This window comes from Choloepus didactylus, chromosome 18 (genome assembly GCF_015220235.1).
Source record: "Choloepus didactylus isolate mChoDid1 chromosome 18, mChoDid1.pri, whole genome shotgun sequence".
In the NCBI taxonomy this organism is placed as follows: Eukaryota; Metazoa; Chordata; class Mammalia; order Pilosa; family Megalonychidae; genus Choloepus; species Choloepus didactylus.
In genome coordinates, this window is record NC_051324.1 from 18861913 (window position 1) to 18884275 (window position 22363).

Here is a 22363-nt window from a genome sequence, read left to right on the forward strand (position 1 = left end):
GCTTATCACCAAGAATAAAAACCTCATCTACCCTGGATCATGCTGGAGAAAGTTGTAGACATCATTTTCCATGAAGGTCTTTTCCTTTTTTTTTGATATGCAAATTTTCTGACAACTCAGCTTTATTTCATGTTATAATTAATGCAGAATGTGCCATTTATTTATTACTTTAAAATGCAGTCTATTGGTTTGTGTTACTCTATAAAGATTTTAAAGAGAGCCTTATGATGTTTAGAGATAGTCTAGTTTAATCAACTGTGCCATTAGAACAAAAATATCTCCTACAGTCAGTTTCTTTAAAGATTCAATGGGCAGGTAAATACCATCTTGGGTAGTTATGTCTAATCACTCTTGGTTTACATGTCAGAGTCTGATATTTTCATTCATTCATCCCAGTTTCCACCCATAGTGAATGGATGCACTTTATGTGACCAGCACTACAGGAGTAACAGAGATGCATTAAGACAGCTCCTGTCCTGTCTTAAAAGCACAGAAGCAGTGAACACACCTAATAATCAAGTGGTGGTTTGAGGCTGTATATGCTCTGGAAAAACATGTTCTTAAATTTAATCCACTACTGTGGATACAAACCCATTGCAAGAAGGACTTTTTCATGAGACTATTTCCGTTAAGGTGTGACCCACTTCAATCTGGATGTGTCTTAATCCTCTTAATGAAATCATTGATAAACAGAACAAATTCAGACAATGAGAGAAAGTCAGCTTGAGCAGCCAGAAGCTGAAATCAATGGAACCCAAAAGAGAAGAGAGAGACAAGGAGACACCATCATGTGCCTTGCCATGTGATAAGCTAAGGATCAAAGGTGGTCAGCAGCCAGCCCCAGAATACCACAGTGTTGGGGGAAAACATCATCTTTATGATGCCTTAGTTTGAATATTTTCCCAGCCTGAAAACAATAAGCTAATATATTTCCATGTTTTAAGCTTGTCCATTTTATGCTGTTTGCTTAAGCAGCCAAGGAAACTTAAACCAAAGGTAAAAATTGATGCTCAAATAGTGATTTACATCCTTCATATCATGAGACAATGTGTTTCCATAATGGTGCAGTAGAAAAGGACAGATATTTTTGTTCATAATATGTAGATATGGAAGAAAATGCTGAGACTTTCCAAACTCTTTTCTGCTAGTCAGAAGCACAGCTGGGACATGAACCTATGGCTCTTGTGCTGCCTGCCACACAGTCAAAGAAGCAATAATGCAAAGGGGTCATTTTGTAAGACTGCAGTCTCATCAAACGGTTAAAGGACTTTGGTATAGAGGGATTTTCTGGCTGGAAAGATCAAAACTGGCTTCTAGGAAAGGGGCTGGATTCTCAAGTGCATTCTATTTGGGGATGCAGTGTCTAATGCATGCATGACCTCACATTCCTTATGGGACCTTCTCTTTCTGAAGAGTTTCCCCAAGGCAGCCTTCATGTCCCAGTTTCCCACACTATACATGAAAGGATTTAGCATTGGTGTCAGTGTCACATACATCAGAGTTATCACTGCATCCTTCAGGCTATGACTTCTCAGAGGGTGAAAATACAGGCCCATCACTGTCCCATAATACAGAGAAACAGCTGTGAGGTGAGAAGGCTTTGAGCACTCCCTTGGTGGATGGAACATATATGAAAGTGGAGAAAACCCAACTATAAGAGATGATGATGCATATTAATGGTACAGAGAAGACACCAACCCCTAGGTACATAATCTTCAAATTAATGTGGAAGTCAGAGCAGGATAACTTGAGAAAAGTGCTAACATCACAGCAGAAATTGGCCATGTCTTTGTTGCCACAGAAGTACAGACCAGCTATGAGTAAAGGGTGGGGGAGGGCATTGGCATTTGCCATCACCCAAGACCCAAAAACAAGCAGGAAACAAGTCCTTGGGTTCATAATTGTTGTATAATGAAGAGGGTGGCTGACAGCCATGGCCTGATCATATGCCATCACAGCTAAGATGTAGCTGTCAGTGTTAGCCATGGACATCATTAAATACATTTGCATTATGCATCCCCTGAAGGAGATGGTTCTGCTGCCTAAGAGATGGTTTGCAAGTGTCCTAGGGATGGTTACAGATGAGAAAAGGATGTCAACAAGGGACAGGTTGGCAAGAAAAAAGTACATAGGGTTGTGAAGGTGAACATCAGAGTGAATGGCCCACATGATGAACAAGATTCCCATTAGTTTGATGGAGTAGATGAAGAGGAATATGATGAAGAACAAATCTTCATGTGCCTGCTGGCTGCTAAATCCCAGGAAGATGAAATACAGGGTAAAGGACTGGTTTTCCTTCTTCGTGGTTCCTACAACATGAAAGGGAGGGAAATCCAGAATTATTAATGAATTTATTGCATATAATGAGATTAGTTACCCACCACTTTTAACTCCAGTAATCAGCTTTCTCTCTTTCCTGGTTTACTAAATCCAGATGGAGACAATATATTAGGGAAAAATCCCTGTTGGTCACTGGGACTAACTTCAGTCACCCCTGGACATTCATGTATTGGAAATAGTCTGTTCAACAGAGGTACCGATTATTTGGGTATAACACCTATGTTTTAATCATTAAATACATAAATAAATTTTCCTATTCCATCACTTTTTCAGCTCATAGAAAAATCATAAAAAAGTGACAAACAGTTTATTCATCCATTTGATAGTTAGGACTATAAAACATAGTCTCAGCCATCAAGTAACTTGCAACTTAATTCAGGAGCCTGAATCACACACTAATCTTATTATACACGAAGGATAATGTTCTAGTTTGTTAATGCTGCCAGAAAGCAAAATACCAGAAATGTATTGGCTTTTATAAAAGGTGGTTTATGCAGTTACACAGTTACAGTCTTAAGGCCATAAAGTGTCAAAAGTAATGCACCAACAATTGGATACCTTCACTGGAGGATGGCCAATGACATCTGGAAAAACTCTGTTAGCTGAGAAGACACATGGCTGGAGTCTGCTCCAAGCTCTGGTTTCAAAATGGCTTTCTCTAAGGACGTTCCTCTCTAGGCTGCAGTTCCTCAAAAATGTCACTCTTAGTTGCACTTGGAGTATTTCTCTTCTCTTAGCTTCTCTGGAGCAAGAGTCTGCTTCCAGTGACCATCTTAAAAATGTCTCTCATCTGCAGCTCCTGTGCTTTCTTCAAAGTGTCCCTCTTGGCTGTAGCAGCTTGCTCTTTCTGTCTGATCTTATATAGTGCTCCAGTAATTTAATTCAAACCCACCTTGAATGGGCAGGCCAACACCACCATGGAAATTACCAAATCAGAGTCATCACCCACAGTTTGGTGGGGCACATCTCCATGGAAACACTCAAATAATTACAATCTAATTAACAGTGATAGGTCTGCCCACATAAGATTACATCAAACATAATGGTGTTTGGGGGGCATAATAGATTCAAACTGGCACATTCCACACCCTGGACTCCAAAATGACATTATCTTTCCGAATACAAAATACATTCATCCCACAATATCACGGAAACTTAAATCATTTCAGTAACAATAGTTAAGTATATGATCCCATTAAATCAGTTACAGGTGTGGCCTGTCCAAAAGCAAAATTCCCCTCTGACTGTGGACATATAAACTTAGAACATGTGTTTCCAATATACAAAGGAGGGACATTCATAGGATAAACATTTCCATTGCCATAAGGAGAAACTGAAAGGAAAACAGGGTTCACAGGACCAAAACAGTTCCTAAAACCTGCAGGACAAGTTCCATTAGATTTCAAAGTCTGAGTCTTTTACAGAATGATGTTGCATCCTTGGGGATTGAAAGAGTGGGGGTCTAACCCTTCCTAAGGGCCTTTTCAGCAGCCCATTCCTCTCCAAATGCTAGGGTGAGTTTCCAACATATCCACACATTGGGGAGACCACCTTCTAGGCCCCACCCTCCTCAAACATTGGGGCAGCACCCAGATTCCCTTCCATCTCTGGGGCACATGCTCAACCCCTTCAGAACAGTGGTGTGGTAGCCAGGCTCTCCCCAATTCCCTGGGAATGTGCTCTGCCATCTTTGGGACCTGCTGTGGCAAAACTCTTCCATAGCATCAAGGCAGCACGCCCACCCTCAACCTCTGGGGCAAGCTCACCAATTCCATGGGTGTACTTTAGTTTAGGTCATCATCATTTTCTGATCATTATATTGCAATGCCCTCTTAACTGCTTTACTACAGGTTCCCTCCTTGTTGATGGGATTTGTAACATCAGTGCATATTATTTGCGGCAAAGACTTCTACCTGCTCACCCTAATGCAGGTTGTTCTTTCCTTCCTGGACAATCAGCTACACTGCAATTCCCAGGCACCCTTGCAGAGAGGTGTGTGCATATGTTTTAGTCCTATCCATCCGTTGATATGTTCCTATTCTGGGAAACTCCATCCTCTCTTTTCCCCTTCTTCCTGCTGGATACAAATCACAGAGATGCTGAATAGGATGGTGGAGACACATGGTGGAATGTGACTGTGTTCCTCTTTCTCCACATCTTGGAGTGCCACCTTCTATGAAGAACACCTGATTGGGGCTTTTATAGAGGAGAGAAGTAAACCTTTCTATTTCTCTTTTTAATTATATTTATATTACCATTTTTGTTTATTTTTCAAATATTTAAAAACAACACTCTCCCTTACATACTTTTTTTATTGTGATTGTTCACATACCATACAATATACAATTTTCCAAGGCTCCAAAGTGTACATTAAATTGCACCTGGAACCATCATACTGCTGTGTATTCATCACTACAATTAATTTTTTTCAATTTTTAAAACATTTGCATTGCTCCAAAAAAGAAACCAAGACAAATAAACAAAAAGGAAATGCAAATCTTCCCATATCCCTAACCACCCCCCCTACGTTGTTGACTTGTAGTATTGGTATAGTACATTTGTTACTGTTTATGAAAGAACATTGAAATACTACCAACTGTAGTATATAGTTTGCAATAGATATATATTTTTTCCTATATGCCCTTCTATTATTAACTTATAGTTGTAGTGTCATACATTTGTTCTGGTTCATGGAAGAGATTTCTAATATTTGTACAGTTAATCTTGGACATTTCCCACCACAAGATTCACTGTTTCATACATTCCCATCTTTTAACCTCCCGCTTTTCTTCTGGTGACATACATGACTGTGAGATTCCCCTTTCTGCCACTTTCACACACCATTCAGCACTGTTAGTTATTCTCACAATGTGCTACCATCACCTCTGTTCATTTCCAAACATTTAAGTTCAACCTGGTTGAACATTCTGCTCATACTAAGTGGCTGTTCCCTATTCTTTAGCCTCATTCTATATCTTGGTAACTTATATTTCATGTCTGTGAGTTTACATATTATAATTAGTTCCTATCCGTGAGACCCTGCCATATTTGTCGTTATGTGTCTGGCTTATTTCACTCAGTATACTGCCCTCAAGATTTCATCATCAACCCATTTTTTTAAGATTGCTTTTTTCACACCCCATATGTTCCATCCTAAGTAAGCAATCGATGATTCCCTGTATAGTCAAATATTTATGTGTTCAACTCCCTCACCAGTATCTATATAAGGACATCTACATTTCTTCAACAAAGTGGGAGGAAGAGCCAAAGAAGGTAGAGAAGAAGAAGAAAAAGAAAAATGAAAGAGAAGAAAAAGCAACAACACATGACAGCTAGGAAGCAGCAAAAGGAAAGATAACCTTAAATCAAAGTAGAATAAAGGGTCAGACAATACCACCAATGCCAAGAGTCTCACACCCCTCCCCTATGCCCCATCTTATCTGCATTTACCTTGTGTATTGTCTTTGTTACATTAAAGGAAGCATAATACAATGATTCTGTTAATTATAGTCTCTAGTTTACATTGATTGTATTTTTCCCCCAATACCTCCCTATTTTTAACACTTTGCAAGGTTGACATTCAATTGTTCTCCCTCATGAAAAAACATACTAGTATAGTTTATCACAATTATTGAACACTCTAGGTTTCACTGAGTTATACAGTCCTAGTCTTTATCTTTCTTCTTTTTTTCTGGTTTCTCACAGGCTCCTAACCTTCATCTTTCAACCATATTCACAGTTATCTTTGTTTAGTGTACTTACATTGCTGGGCTAACATCACCCAAAATTGCATTCCAAACCTCTCACTCCTGTCTTTGCCTATCTGTCTATAGTGCTCCCTTTATTATTTCCTGTAGAGCAGGTATCTTGTTCACAAACTCTGTCATTGTGTTTGTCAGAGAATATTTTGAACTTTCCCTCATATTTGAAGGACAATTTTGCTGGATATATCATTCTTGGTTGGCAGTTTTTCTCTTTCAGTATCTTAAATATATCACACCATTTCCTTCTTGCCTCCATGGTTTCTGCTGGGAAATCTTCACATAGTCTTATTAAGCTTCCTTTGTATGTGATGGATTGCTTTTCTCTTACTGCTTTCAGGATTCTCTCTTTGTCTTTGATGTTTGATAATCTGATTATTAAGTGTCTTGGCATAGGCCTACTCAGATCTATTCTGCTTGGAGTACGCTGCACTTCTTGGATCTGTAATTTTATGTCTTTCATAAGAGATGGGAAATTTTAATTATTCCCTCTATTCTTGCTTCTGCCCCTTTTCCCTTCTCTTCTCCTTCTGGGACACCAATGATACATACATTCTTGTATTTTGTTTTGTCCTTAAGTTCCTGGAGACATTGCTCATATTTTTCCATTCTTTTCTCTATCTGTTCTTTTTTGTGTAGGCTTTCAGGTATCTTGTTCTCTAGTTTCTGAGTGTTTTCTTCTGCCTCTTGAGATCTGCTCTTGTATGTTTTCATTGTGTCTTTCATGTCTTGTGTTTTGCCTTTCATTTCCACAGATTCTGCCAGTTGTTTCTTTGAACTTTCAATTTCTGCCTTATGTATGTCCAGTATTTTCTTTATAGCCTCTATCTTTTTGCCATATGTTCTCTAAAGTTTTTGATTGGATTTAGCACTAGTTGTTTAAATTCCTGCATCTCAGCTGAAGTGTAAGTTTGTTCCTTTGACTGGGCCACAACTTCCTTTTTCTTAGTGTAGATTGTAGTTTTCTGTTTTCTAGGCATCTGACCTCCTTGGCCACCCCGATCAGGTTTTCCCAGATGAGAACAGGCTCAAGTCCCAAAGGGAAGAAATATTCAGTATCAGGTTTCCGTGATGGTGTGTTTTACAGGATTGACACACCCTGTGCTTTTGTGCCCAGCAGGTGGCACCTGTCAGTCTGTAACTCCAGACTGGTATAAGAGTTGTAGCTCATGGCTGTTTTCCCCCAGGCTCTGAGGTCTGGTTCTGAATGGAAGGCAAGTGGTAGAGGTAGATCCCTCCTCTTTCCTCTTGGGAAGATATGCCCCCTAGAGAGAGGTCATTTGTATATATATATAGATCCTTTTTTTCTCTGACTCTGCTACTTCCACCCTTGTCTGGTCAGAGTGCTGCAAGTTTAAAATGGCTGAGGTTTTCTCTACTGCAGAGCACTGTGAGCTGAAAATGGCTGCGGCTTTCTCTACTGAGCCACTCAGGTTGAGAGAGAGAGAAAGGGACACAAAGCCCCCATCCATGGCCCCCAGATTCACTCATTGGCCAGAGATAGCATCCAATCCCTTGGGCTCCCTGTCTTGAGACAGATACTTCCCCTGTCTCTCCAAGGTCAGTCATCACCAAAAGCCTCTGTCTGCTTGTTGGGGATGCATAGCCTGTATGGAGCAGTTAACATTAAAACCCCAGTTTGAAGCTGACCTGAGGTATATTCACTTGCTCAGAGAGTGCTGCTCTGTAGCACCATGTGGTTTTGCAGTTCAGGCTGCCATGAGGGAGGGGGGTCTTGGCTTGTGTCTGTAGCCTTTAATTACAGATTTTATGCTGTGATCTTGGGCATTTCTCCCAGTTCAGATTGGTGCACAATGCATGGACAGTAGCCGCTGTCTCCCAGCAGTTATTCCAGATCTTTTACAAGTTGTACCTGTTTATTTTTATTTACTCTGGGGAACTAACTTCCACTCCTCTCTATGCTGCCATCTTCTCCCTTGCATACATTTTATCATATAAAAATTGGAAAAGAATATTCCAAATTGATAAAATTTGCACAAGATATGATTGTATGCAAAAAAATCAGGGGCATCTGTAGCTAAAGTAACAGATGGCAGCAAAATTAAGGGATATGAATCAAAATGAAAGAAATCAGTACTGCACCTATATTAAGAAAAAATTAGAAAATATAATTTTAAGAAAGATTTCCATTCATAATAACATGTTAATTTTATTGAATCAAAAAGAAATCTCAGAAGAGGTCTAAGAAAGGTATACAAAGGTTACACAATTTTAGTAATGGTTTAAAAAACCTATATAAGTAAGGGATATGCAGTGTTAATGATCAGAAATATTAATGTGGTAAAATGTCCATTCTCCTCTAATTAGTCTATGAATTTTTTGCAATCCCAAATGAAAAGCACAAGTTTCTTATAAACATCTGATGAAACCAACTGATGCTACACTACTGTAGGAAAAAAAGAGCCAAGAAGAACACAGACAATTTGAGAAGAAAGAATAAGGAGGGCAGAATTGTCCTCTCACTTATTAAAGTGTTTTCCTAGGGCTTTAGCTGTGATAATTCCAACAGTGGAGTAGGATGGCTGTAGGGATGGACAACTGCCCCATGTAACAGAGTAGAGAGCCCACCACAGACCAATAGAAGTCAGTATATAACATGGTTTGGTTTTACAATAGGCAGGAAAGGATTGACTACATTGTAAATAGGGATGGGACTACTGGGCCCCATAGATAAACAAATACAGTAAAACAATTTCTAAAGTATTAATTGAAAAAGAAAAGTTTCAACAATTTTAGAGGAAAAGATATTTATGGTATCAAGGTAGGAATTGATTTCTTTACCCTAACACAAATTTGCTCATCATAATAGAAAGTATTGTAGTATTCAACTACCTTAAAATTTGAAAAAAACATTTGTATGAAAAAGATACCACAAAAAAGGATAAAAGACAAGGGATGGACTGGAAGTGGTATTTGCTACACATAATCCAATAAAAGATTTATGTTTGGAATACATTTTCTTATACAATAATAAAAAAAGACCAATGAAATTGAGCAAAGACTTGAAGAGGTAAGTGACAGGAGAATAAACTGCTATGGCCGATGATTCAGATTATAGATGCTAAATCTCATTAGACAGGAAAGAAATGCAAATAAAACAAATTCAATTTAACATCCTTGTTCTTGTAACATGTGCAAATGTCTGAGAACTTCTAGTGTTAGGGAGGAAGTAGAAAAATGGAAAATTAAGTGCCCTACTGATGGGACTCTAAATTAGTATAACCACTTTGAAAACAATTAGGCAATCTTTCATTAAGCTGAAAATCCATACACATCTGACCCAGCAATTTCTATTCTAGATTATACCCTTGAGAAACTCTAGCACACATGATTAGGAATATTTCACAAGGATGTGTACTGTCATATAGAATTATTATAAAGCATCTAACAAATCAAGAATGGATAAATGAATTTACTCATAAATTAGTCCTGGACAGGGTTAAAATGAGTGATGCACAAGCATAAATTAAGAAAACATAATGTGATGGAAATGAAGAAAGTTGCGGAAAGATAAATACCACATCATATAATATATGAAAATGTTAATATTTAAAATAGCATCTCCATCTTCCAACATAACATCAACATAAGACAATCTGTGCATACTTTTATTTCCCTATTCCTGGATAGCAGAGGGATGTCAGAGAATCACACAAACTTGGTATTAGAATTCATGATCCTCAATTCCATTTGTCCCCAGGAATTTCTTCTGCAATCCTGCTTCTACCCATTATCCATTGTCATGCATCAAAACCTGTTACTCTTGTGAACTCACCACAACCCTCTACATGGAAACTCTCCCAGGATCCTGGGTGTCCCTTCCCTTGTCACTGAGAAAAATTACTCCAATGAGAAGTCATTTCCTTTTCATTCTCCACTGCACATAATTTCCACAACCTCCTTCCTTCAGAGAAAAGTGTATATCTACTCAATATGCTCCCATTCCTATTCCCTCTGTTTCTTCAACAATTTTTCCTCATCAGTTCTCTCAGTGGCTCCACTTTCTTTCTGTCCAATATCTACCTCAACTCCTTTCCCTTCCCATTAACAAATTAATGTATTAGATGTTGCCAATCATTAAATGAGTTTTTCCTAATCTTGTATCCCTTTTTAGCTACCATCCTGCTTCTTACATTAGTCTTTCCTTTTTCAAACAGACTTCTTCTTAGAGATGTCTGCTACTGCCATAATTATAGTTATAAAAAGCAAATTGGATTTTGTCTGTCTCTTAAAATCACTCCCTGTGTGCCAATTCTATAATAGTTGAAGTCCAAATTCATTATCATGGAGAAAGCCACAAGGACAAAGAGTTCAGACAATGAGGGTTAAATTTAGGCAAAAATGAGTTATGTATCTTTATCAAGAGCCAAAGTGTTAGGCAAGTGAACAGAGAGAAACCAGCCTAGAAAAGAATTTCAGGTGAATATTTTGGAGAGTTTTGAACCACAGCAAGGAGTCTGTACATGTTTCATTAGGTACTAGTTGATGTAAGATGTACAAATGATTTCTGTTAATGGAGAGATGAAATTTTGTTTACTATAAACCCACATATTTGAACATATAAAATAAATTCCTTATGAGTATGGCAACCTTTTGAGTGACAATCTGGGGCACAAACTGATTAATAAAGACAACAAATGAATGTAAGAAAAAGCAGCATCATAAAAGAAATGTTAATACAATCAGTGCAGGAAGTAAACAAAGAGGAAAGGACTCAGAGAAGTGGGGATTCTGTGCACAGGCATGTTAGCTGGAGGTCCTCAATACCCACATCAGGGTTCATCACAGGCAGGGATGATTTCAGCTGAGACTCTTAGAAAGAGGTAAAAGAACCTTAGGTCACCAGGGAGAGGAGCAGGGGCAACAGCCACAAGACATGACATGACATAGAGGCAGAGTGGGAGCCTTGAATTCACTGGATGGTAGACAGAGTCCCAGGCAATGTTTGACCACTAAAATTTTCCTTCCTGGAAAGTGTTTATTCTCTGTTATCCCTCATATGAGTGTGATGGTAAAGATGGCAGTTTTGTGGGGACAGAAGAGGCCACATGTTTCCCCTTGGCATGTGGGGGCAGCAGTTAAGGTCAAAGATGGGACCTCTGAGTGATTGGAGACCCCCCTGATTCTTCAAAGCAGCAGTGCATTGACAATGAAATAACATTTTCTGAAGGGCCCATCAGCAGGCACCATTGAATGTAGAGTGAAAGGGGGCTTTGTATCTCCTCTCTAAGAGGGGACACATCACACACACACACACACACACACACACACACATGCACATACCTGAGGGCTCACACATAATACATAAAATATTGTTTCTTGTAGTATAGCTTGGGACTGTGATAACCTAACCAGAACTACCCCTTCATGAGCTTGTTTTCATAAACAAGAGCCCTAGAAGTACTGTCCAATAAGATCTACAGCCATGATTCAAGTGTTCTTTTGCTCATTATTTTGTTGGCTGTTGCAGGGTTGTGTAAGTTGGAGGGAAATCCACAAGGCCAGACAGAGGAGGGGGATAAAGATTGAGGGGGCTTCTCTCCCACCTTCTTGTTTTACCTCCATGTCTCTCAAGTCTGAGAACTTGGGTTCTGTAGTCATGCTATGGTTTGAACTCTGGCATTAACAATGCCTCTACTGGCAACTTTATGTAATCTATTTCACCACATTTTCATCTGATAAAGTGATATAAGATTCCTACTGACCTCTTGGGAGTTTTGTTAGAATCAAAGGAGATAAGGTTTGTCCTGCAATTGCTGGCACATAGTAATCATTAGTTAAACCCAGCTATTCCCTGATATCACTGTCATAAAACTATTTTCTTCAACATCCACAGTCCCTAACAGGTGAGTCTCTGCTGAGCTCAGATGAAGCCAAAATGGTTCCAGGCCCTTAGGCTTCAGTCCTCTTCTGCAGATACCAAATTTACAGCCAGCTGGTGTAGCACCTGCTGGCAGTATTTTTGGGGATATGTATGCTGGATAAAGGGCCAGTAGTTTGTAGAGCAGATCCCTGGTCTTTTCTTGTGGCAGAAGCAGGACTGGATGGTTGGGAATGATGAGGTCTGAGATTCCCAATCACAGGGCAGATCAGGCAGCCTTGGCAGGGGGACGAGTTGTCATGGAGCCTGAGTATGGGGAGTTTTGTTTCCTCTCCATGAAGCATACTGTGCCTTAGCATAGAGGAAATCTGGAAATATTCACCTGGCTATAAGGTCTTTTAGAACACAACTCCCTGAGGTCCTCTTTCAGGCCAACCAAGTCACAGTAATTGTTGGGACATGTTATCATCCTCCTCCAGTGCTGCCTCAAGGAACACAGAGGCTCTTGAGAATAATCATTCCCAGAGGTTCCTAGGAGATAGAGTCCCCTGGGTACAAGCTCTGGGATGACCTCTCTAGGAGCTTAGTTGGAATGCTGGCCACTCTCCTGGTCTGTTCAGCACAAACTTGGGACTATTTTTTGGATCTCTAAGTATTTTGGTGCAACTGAGTTCCTGGCCTTTCTTCCTGCCCATGCTGAAAACTTTCTGGTGTTTCATGTGGCAAAGAAAATAATTTTAATTCACCTTTCCTTAAGATCTATATTGAGGAAGTTTAGAGTGGGAGTTATACTTTCTTTTATGTAGCAGGCTGATAGTAGAGCACCTAAATTTTTAGATACTTAGAGATAGAAAAAGGCTCTAAATATTATGTGTTCCATTTCTTATACATGTCACTTTGATAACATCCTGAATAATGGTCATTGTCCTATAATTTATGATGACCTATTCAGAGAGGTCATGACCTTTCTTTAGAGGACCATGGTGAATACTGTGAGGTATGGTTGGCTGTGACTCACACTCTGCCACTTAGTAATTTGGAGTTTTTTTTAGGTTACCTGTAAAACTGTAATGGCAACAACACTGATATAATAAAATATTCATAAGGCTGTTATGCAGTTCAAATGAAATAAGATCTGAAAGGTTCTTAAACCAGATCCTGGACCACATTTACTTTGTTTTGGGTGTCACTTAGGAAATGTTAATTGTTATTTCACTGCCTCCTATACTACATTTAATTATTGGATGAGTCACCAAAATCTTCTTTGAGACTAACCACACAGTATGCATTTGAGCTTTTGTTAATTTGTATTTTCCTCTCAGTAAGTTTGAGGTCAGGCCTTTGGGTTCCCACTCTCCAGTTTCCAGGTGACTCAGTTTGCTAAAGTTGCCAAAGTGCATCATAGCAGATATTAGTTGGCTTTTACAATGGGTATTTGATAACTTTCAAGCTTAGAGTTCTGAAGCTGTGAAAATGTCCAAATCCAGGTGTCATCAGAGGATACCTGGCCTCCTCTGTCAGATGGCAAGGCACATGGCATCAGTTGGCCTCTCCCTTCCCATCTGATGTTCATTGCTTCCAGCTTCTGGCTTCAGTAGTTTCCTCACTGTTTTCTGTGACTTTCTCTCTGAGCTTCTGTGTGTGTACTTCTCTCTAAACTTGTTTGTGTTTCTCTCTGTGTGTTTCATTCTCTTATGGAGGTCTGCAATAAGAGGATTAAGTCCCCCCCACCCTCACCCACCATGAATGAAGAAGGTCACTTCTAAAGTTCCTACTCCCCAAAGATCCTACCTGCAATGGGTCCACATGCACAGGAATGGATCAGCTCTAAGAACATGCTCTTTTCTGGGGACCATGAAATGTCCAAGCCATCACACCAGGACAGCTCTGTCCAGACACAGAAAGGATGACAGCCCATGAAAGATGTTTTATTCCTAGTAATCAGTTATTTTCTTACTCAGAATTTCTTACTACTCTCATGTTTATTTATTGCATAGAAATTAGGTGCAAGGAATCATGTGAGGGTGTAGAAGAAAACTATGATGAAAATGATGCTTTAACTCTCAGTCTTTTCAAATATATTCTATATACAGTGACTACAGTGTTCACTAGCTTCTCATAGTAATCTCTGAGCCCCTTCCCCAAAGGATGAAAACTCTGAATAGTGATAGAGGATACATTAACTTGTCTGTTGGCGAATTGTAGGCCTGGTTATATGCCTTATTATTTGGGATATTTTAAAAACAGAAATGATTTATGAAATCTATTTCCATATTAAGAGAAAGATAGAACAACTTAATTACTTGGATGAAAAACTTATACTTGAAAGCAGTTTTTTAAAGGGAACAGAGAATTTTGTAAAAATTATCTCTATAGTGTTCTTAATAATAAAGAACCACTATACTCAGAGACACAGTTAGAGGAAAATGAAATGAACCTGGAAACAGCACAGAGCAATGAACATATAGCACAAAAAAGATTTAAATTGGCATTTTTGGTAAAATCGATATTTCAGAAAATAAATTAGAAATATAGTAGATGGACTTCAAAAGTCTTTCTAGAAGGAAGATTTGAAAGACAAATAGTTTAAAACATAGGAAAAGTCACATATTAGAGAAGATGAAGTTCTAACATAAGAGTAATAATAGATTCACATGAAGAAACCAGAATAGAACTAAAGCAAAAATTTAAGTTAAAACTGAACACAATATGATAGAGAATTGGAACCCCGAGATTGTAAATGAAAGGCCTAATCAACTCTGGAGTATATTAATGAAAATATCCATAGTGGTATCCTGTGGTATTTGGTATTTTAATGAGAAGAATAACATTATTTAAGAACAAAAATTTCAATGATGGAGAAAAACATTATCTCAAGAGAAAGAGAAGTTCAGTTCACATTGGCTTCATCAATTCAACATACAAAACAATAAAAGTTACAAAACAATGAAGAACTATCATAGAATTGAGATAAATTTGTCAACTCAAAATTCTGTCCCCAGATGGATCATTCATGTTGTAAATATGTTCACAAAATTAAAAGAGAAACCTGACATTTTTTTAAATAACATTTATTATAACAATTATAATAATTGTTAATAATCTGTACTTCATATCTTGGAATGAGTTAGTACAATGAATTTGAAGACTGGGAATGAATGTGCTTTTGTTTTTATGGGCTTCTTATTACAACTGAAAATTCCTAGAAAGTGCTTTTTTTTTTTTTTTTTTTGCAGTTTATCATGTTTTAAAGAGGTTATCTACAATACTATTTTTTTGTTTTTTTGCTCTGTTGGAGGACTTTATTTAATAGCATGAAGCAAATATACCCTGATTTTTTTTATTACCATAGGGCATATCCGACACCATTAGTTTTCTTTCTGCCATAAATGTATAGGAGTAGAATTTGACAGACATCACTATAAAATAGTTATAGATATGTTCAAGCATCTTTCCTGCCACACTGATCTCTTTTTTTATTTAATTTGATTGAGATTGTTCACATTCCATACAATTATCCAAAGATCCAAAATGCACAATCAATTGCCCAGGGAACTGTTATACAGCTGTGCATCATCACCACAATTAATTTTTTTTCAATTTTTAGAACATTTTCATTACTCTAGAAAAAAATACAGACAAAAAAAGGAAACTCAAATCCTCCCATACAGCTACCCACCCACCCCCCTCTATTATTGATTCATACTATTCTTATAGTACTTTTGTTACTGTTGATGAAGAATGTTAAAATACTAATTGTACTACATAGTTTGCAATAGGTGTATTTTTTCCTATATGCCCCTCTATTATTAACTTCTAGTTATAGTGTCATACATTTGTTCTAGTTCACGAAAGAGATTTCTAATATTTGTACAGGTAATCACAGACATTGTCCACAGCAGATTCACTTTTAACCTCCAACTTTCCTTCTGGTGACATACATGACTCTAAGCTTCCTGGTTGTACCACACTCACACATCATTCAGCACTGTTAGGTATTATCACAATAATGTGCTACCATTACCTCTGTCCATTTCCAAACACTTAAGTTCAAATTAGTTGAGCATTCTGCTCATAATTAGCAATCACTCCCCTTTCTTTAGCATCATTCTATATCCTGGTAACACATTCCATGTTTATGAGTTTACACATTATAATTAATTCATATCAGCCATACCATGCAATATTTGTCCCTATGTGTCTGACTTATTTCACTGAATATATGCCCTCAAGGTTTCTTCATCAACCAATTTTTTAAGACAGCTTTGTTCACCAATATACTTTCTGTCCTAAGTAAACAACCAATTGTTCTCTTTAAGTCACATATTTATGTATCCACCACCATTACCACTATGTATATAAGGACATCTCCACTTCGTCCACAAAGAATAAGGAAGAGTTGGAGAAGGTAGAGACAAAAGAAAAAGAAAGAAAAAAAACACATAACAGCTAAAAAGCAACACAAGGAAAGATAGAATTAAACTAAAGTAGAATGAAAGAGTCAAACAACATCACCAGTGCCAAGAGTCCCATACCCCTCCCTTATGTCTCCCTCTTACAGGCATTTAGTTTTGGTATATTGCCTTTATTACATTAAGGGAAGTATAATGCAATTTTTCTGTTAATTATAGTCTCTAGTTCACATTGATTGTATTTTTCCCCAATATCACCCTATTTTTAACAGCTTGCAAGGTTGACATTCATTTCTTCTCCGTCATGTAAAAACATATTTGTAAAAACCATATAAATTTAAATTAGGGGAAAACAAAGGACAGCTTCCCAATTTGGAGAAGGGGAATAACATGGGAGGTGGGTAGGTTAGCTCAAACAGACTAGCAACAATATTTAAGATTACTCACTTTCTTCATTAAAAGAATCTGTAAATGGAGAAACAGACTAAGTGAGAGGAAGAGGTAGCAAGAAACAAGATAAGATTTAACAAAGGTCTATAAATAGTGAAACTTTATATAAATATATACATTTTTTAGATGCTGGGTGTTGAAATAGCTGGAAGGAGGTAAATGGCATAGTGGAACTATAACTTATAACATCCTTTGAAATTTGCTCTGTAGTTACTTGTTGAATTGTGCTTTGAAAGTCATCATCTTTCTGTATATACCTTATATTGCATAATGGGGAAAGAATTGAGACAGTGGAACTGTAACCCATAACAATTTTTGATATCACCTAAATAACTGCTTGTTGAGCTGTACATTTAAAGTTAACACTTTTTATTTGTATGATACATTTTACAATAATGGGAATAGTTGGAGTTTTGGAACTGTGACTCATGACATTCTTTGAAATTTGCTCACTACTTGTTGAATCACATTTTGAAAGTTATCACTGTTATGTATATATGTTAAAGTTCATGATAAAAAATTGACAAAATACATATTTGTACATTTTATCATAATTGTTGAGCACTCTGGGTTTCACTGAGTTATACAGTCCCAGTCTTTATCTTTCCTCTTTTCTTCTGGTGTGCCACATTCTCCTAACCTTCCTCTTTCAACTATACTCACAGTCATCTTTGTATAGTGTGTGTACATTGCTGTGCTACCATCATGCAAAACTGTGTTCCAAACCTCTCACTCCTGTCTTTTCCTTTCTGTCTGTATTGCTTTCTTTAGTATTTCCTGTAGAGCAGGTATCTTGTTCACAAACTCTGTTATTGTCTGTCAGAGAATATTTTAAACTCTTCCTTATACTTAAAGGACAGTTTTGCTGGACATAAGATTCTTATTTGGTGGTTTTTCTCCTTCAGTGTCTTAAATATATCATACCACTTCCTTCTTACCTCCTTGGTTTCTACTGAGAAATCCACACATAATCTTACCAAGCTTCCTTTTTATGTGATGGATCTCTTTTCTCTTGCTGCTTTCAGGATTCTCTCTTTCTCTTTGACATTTGATAATCTGATTATTAAGTGTCTTGGTGTAGGCCTAGTCAGATCTATTCTGTTTGGAGTATGCTGGACTTCTTGGATCTATAATTTTATGTCTTTCATAAGAGATGGGAAATTTTCATTGATTATTTCCTCTATTATTGCTCCTGCCCCTTTTCCCTTCTCTTCTTCTTCTGGGACACCCATGACACTTACATTCATACACTTCATGTTCTCATTCAATTCCCTGAGACATTGCTCATGTTTTTCCATTCCTTTCCTTCTCTGTTCTTTTGCATGTAGGATTTCAGGTGTCTTGTTCTCCAGTTCCTGAGTGTTTTCTTTTGCCTCTTGAGATCTGCTCTTGTATGTCTCCATAGTGTTTTTCATCTCTTTTGTGCCTTTCATTTCCATAGATTCTGCCAGTTGTTTTTCAAGCCTTCAATTTCTACCTCATGTTTGCCCAGTGTTTCCTTTACCACTTTCATCTCTTTTGCCATAACTTCTCTGAACTTGCTGATTTGGTTTTTCATTTGATTTAGCATATTTCTCTGAAAATCTGTAATACATTGTTTCATTAAAGGGAAATAATATCTCAACTGTATCTTGATTGAGCTGTAAGTTTGTTCCTTTGACTGGGCCATATCTTCATTTTTCCTAGCATAAACTGCAGTTTTCTGTTGTCTAAGTGTCTGGTTTACTTGGTTACCCCAATCAGATTTTCCCAGACCAAAACGGGTTCAGATCTCAGAGTGGGGTTATATTCAGTTTCAAATATCCCTGCAGGTGTGTCTTAGAGGTTGACAGACATTTCTGTGAGGTCTCTAGCCACTGTGCTTTTCCTAACCTGCCAAGCAGATGGTACCTGTCAGCCTGTCACTCCCATCTGGTGTAAGGAGGCATGTCCCCTTAGGTTTCTGTTTAGACTGTTTTTCTCCCAGGCTCTGGGATCTCGTTGTGAAGGGAAGATGGTAGTAGAACTGGGCTCCACCTCCTTCCTCTTAGGGAAGATACACCCCCTAGGGAACTATCTGTATTTGAATCGGCCCTTTGACTCTGACTCTGTTATCTCTGCCCCTGTCTGGTACAGAGCACTGCAAACTGAAAATGGCTGAGGCTCTCTCCACTGAGCCCCTCATGTTGAGAGAGAGAAAAAGGGACAGAAAGCTCCCTTTCAGAGCCAGTCCATGACCATTCAGTTTCCCTCATTGGCCAGAGGTAACACCTTGTCTTCTGGGCTCCCCCTCCCAGGATAGAAGAGTCTTCTGGTTCTTTAAGGTCAGTCATCACTAAAAGCCTCTATCTGCTTGTTAAGGGATTGCAGCTTGTATTCAACAGCACACATTTGTTAATTAAAACCCTAGTTGGAACTGGGATGAGCTATATTTGCTTCCTTAGAGAGTGCTGCTTTCTACCACAGTGAGATTTTACAGCTCAGCCTGCCATGGGGGAAAAGGCATTTGAACTTTAATTGTTACTTGTTCCTTTAGGTTCATTTGATAAAGACAAAATCTACACTGAAATCCTTGCTTGGTGAACTCAGTTTCTCTCACTCTCTGGTAATTCCCTTAACTATCCAATACAAATTTTTAACAACATGCATAAAAGTCCTTCTAGTTAAAAGTCAATAGTGAGCCTCATTGAAACATTTTACAAAATGCATTCCTTCCTTCCACACCTCCTCAAAATTTCTTTCTTCAAAGTACTTATAACTGGACTGATAACCTGACAATTGGATCCACAGTGATGTTTAATGGTGTGTCTAAAATGACTTTAAAATAATTCCAGAGTGCCACTATAGACATTATGCAGGAATGAGATGTGGCACTTTCAATGTTATCTTCTGGAAGACTAGATGGGTCTTCAAAGCGTGAGTGTTCAAACAGAGCCCTTTAAATAAGTAGATTATTAATGACTAATGTATTCAATGGCAGACTTATAGGCAAAGATAGTCAGTGATTAAGCAGCTGACATACACCTTGCAGCTTTTCCTCCAAATGTAAAAGAAAACCTATTTTAAAAGTCTCAAGTATTTTCAATGGTTTCTGAATTACCTGTAGGAAGTTCTGACTTAGTTGTATAGAGTTTGATATATAATCCACCATCGAATCCATACCACATTTATATCAAAATTTATGTTAAGCAAAGCCAAGTTATTTGACTTTTGGTCTAGCACAGTGTTCCTCAGTTATGCTTTGAGACACTTTTGTCCATTTTCATAGTGTATGTTCTTAAACTTCATCACAGGAAGAATGCATAAGACCTTCAACAAACCATAAACATTAGGAAAAATCTTGATGTCAGGCAGATGGAAGGCTCCATAAATGTCAGTTGGAAGCTCTATATCTTTCCTTTTTTGTTTCCTCTTGATTCTCCAACAATGAAGGTTGGCTGAGAGGGTGTCAGGTTTGGGTAAGTCACTTCTGTATATGTCAGCATGGTTTTCCTCTGATGTGTTCAATTTGAGCTGTCCCATGACAGAGGGGACCAGAGATAAGCATTTAAGAGCTTTGATGTGCTGTTCTGAGAATGTATCTTTAAGTTCCTGAATAAGGGGCTCCACCTTTGAAACACTTAGGCTTTCTTTATAGTAACTCTCAGAGGTTAATTGAGATTTCAGGTTACCTTTGCTGAGCTCTGCAGAATTTACCAGGGAGTTTCAAGTGAGTATCAAGTTTGGTTGCCAAATTTGTTGCTTCCTCAAACCAAAATTCATGATAAACTTCAATATTTTCCATCACTTCATTTAGTGAATGTAGCACTGCAGTCATGCTGCTGGCTGCAAAGAAGACATCAGAGGTTTGCCCCTGTAAATATAGGTCATTCTTAAGAACAACAATGGTAACAATGAAATCAAAATCTGTTACTACAGTACAAAGTACAAATGCTCAGCTATACAGTTACTCCATTTAACATTTGTATCACTATTTATACCATCTCAACATAAAGCAAGTGCTTGCAGGGGTTCCACTAAAATTCCAAAATCATCATGCCTTCCCATCCTTTGAGAATGGCAAATTTCCTTCAGTTCAATATCCCTTTATTCATTGCTCTGAAAAAGGACTGAAATTGCATTGTCATTTTCTAAAAGTAGTTGCAGTGATCAATGGAAAAAAGAAGAAACTTCTTCAATCATTACCAATGCAACAGATACTCCCATAACAGGCACTAATTTTTCCAATTACATATTTAAGGTACAGGAAGAGCAGAGTGTGTAGATTTCTTGGGGGTATTTCTCTAGAAGTCTGGAAGCAACAACTTTCAGCTTGGGAGAAAATCCACTGGACACAGTGCAATCCTGTCCATGACAGTTCTCCATGTATACCCCCACTTCTCAGTTATTGTAGTGTGAAATTTCACAGCCAAAATTTCTGCATCAGCTTCATAAGGCAGGAAGTCCACAAATTCCTCTCTCAGTTTATGACATTGAGCCACAGACTTCACCAACACTGGCAGGTACTCTTCCCTGACATGTTCACCACATCATCAGTGATAATGGAAAAGAAGTGTGAGCCTCTCACTTCCCAGAGAGTTTCTTCCTGAACAGCCCTTGCATATCTCTAGCATCTGTTTCTGCTGTATTTTCAAACAGAACCTGTTAACTGCTGTTTCAAAGTTCTTTCTCAGAACCTCTTCACCAGAACTTATTTGACTCTCCAGCAGTGCTTGAAAGCTATCAGGAGTAAAGAGACCTGGGAGTTCATCAGCCTCATGCCCATCCAGAGGTGTGTTTTGTTTTCCTGTAAGAATCAAAAATTCACGAAAAGACTTTAGGTAGTCTTTGTTTTCCTTCTCTTCAAGTGTTAAAGGTAACATATCTTCATCCTGTTCTTCACCCCCTTCTTCTTCATTTGGGTTCTGAGCATTGTTATTGTTTCTTTATTTTTTTGTTCCTGTTCAGAATTTTCATCAATTTTGCTTCTCTGTTTCAATCTCCAGATTTCATCTTCATTCAATTCTTTTATTTGTTTTCTGTGTCTACTATGTGGAATGTTCAAATGACTGATAAGATCAAATATTGTTAGTATAGCATATCTCAAAGTACTGTCTCTTAAGGACTAGTTCTACAGATTATAGAGGTCTCAAAGTGTTTGGCACATAACTGATAATATTTATTTAGCTGATCAGGTGTTTTATCTTCTGAGTATGCTCTCCCTCAACTCTCCATCTACTTCTGGCACCTGGCCCATCCCACAGGAACCTGAAGAGGACCAGGTTGGACTATGTACTCTTCCAGACATCCAGCATCATCACCCACCCACTGGCTGGCCCAGCCACCCTTCCCCACCTCCTTACGGGAGCCCACCACTCCATTGGAGCAGGGGAGGGGAGCCATACTGGCCAGCTTGGCAAGACACTTATATATTTTTGATATTTTGAAATGCCTTGATAATTTTCACATGAAATAATAAGATGACAAGTAGTGAAGTTCCTTTAGGGGTTGTTTATTGTTCTGTTGGATAAACTGTCTGTTGTTGAGGAATATTATCTATATAATCAGGGCTGATAGCCAGAATCAAGGCATCATTTCCT

At 38.1% G+C, this 22363-nt stretch overlaps 1 pseudogene; it reads right to left on the minus strand.

The window, feature by feature from the left end:
- Positions 1 to 1313: 1313 nt before the first annotated feature.
- On the minus strand, positions 1314 to 22166 carry LOC119514659 (annotated as a pseudogene).
- Positions 22167 to 22363: the final 197 nt, after the last annotated feature.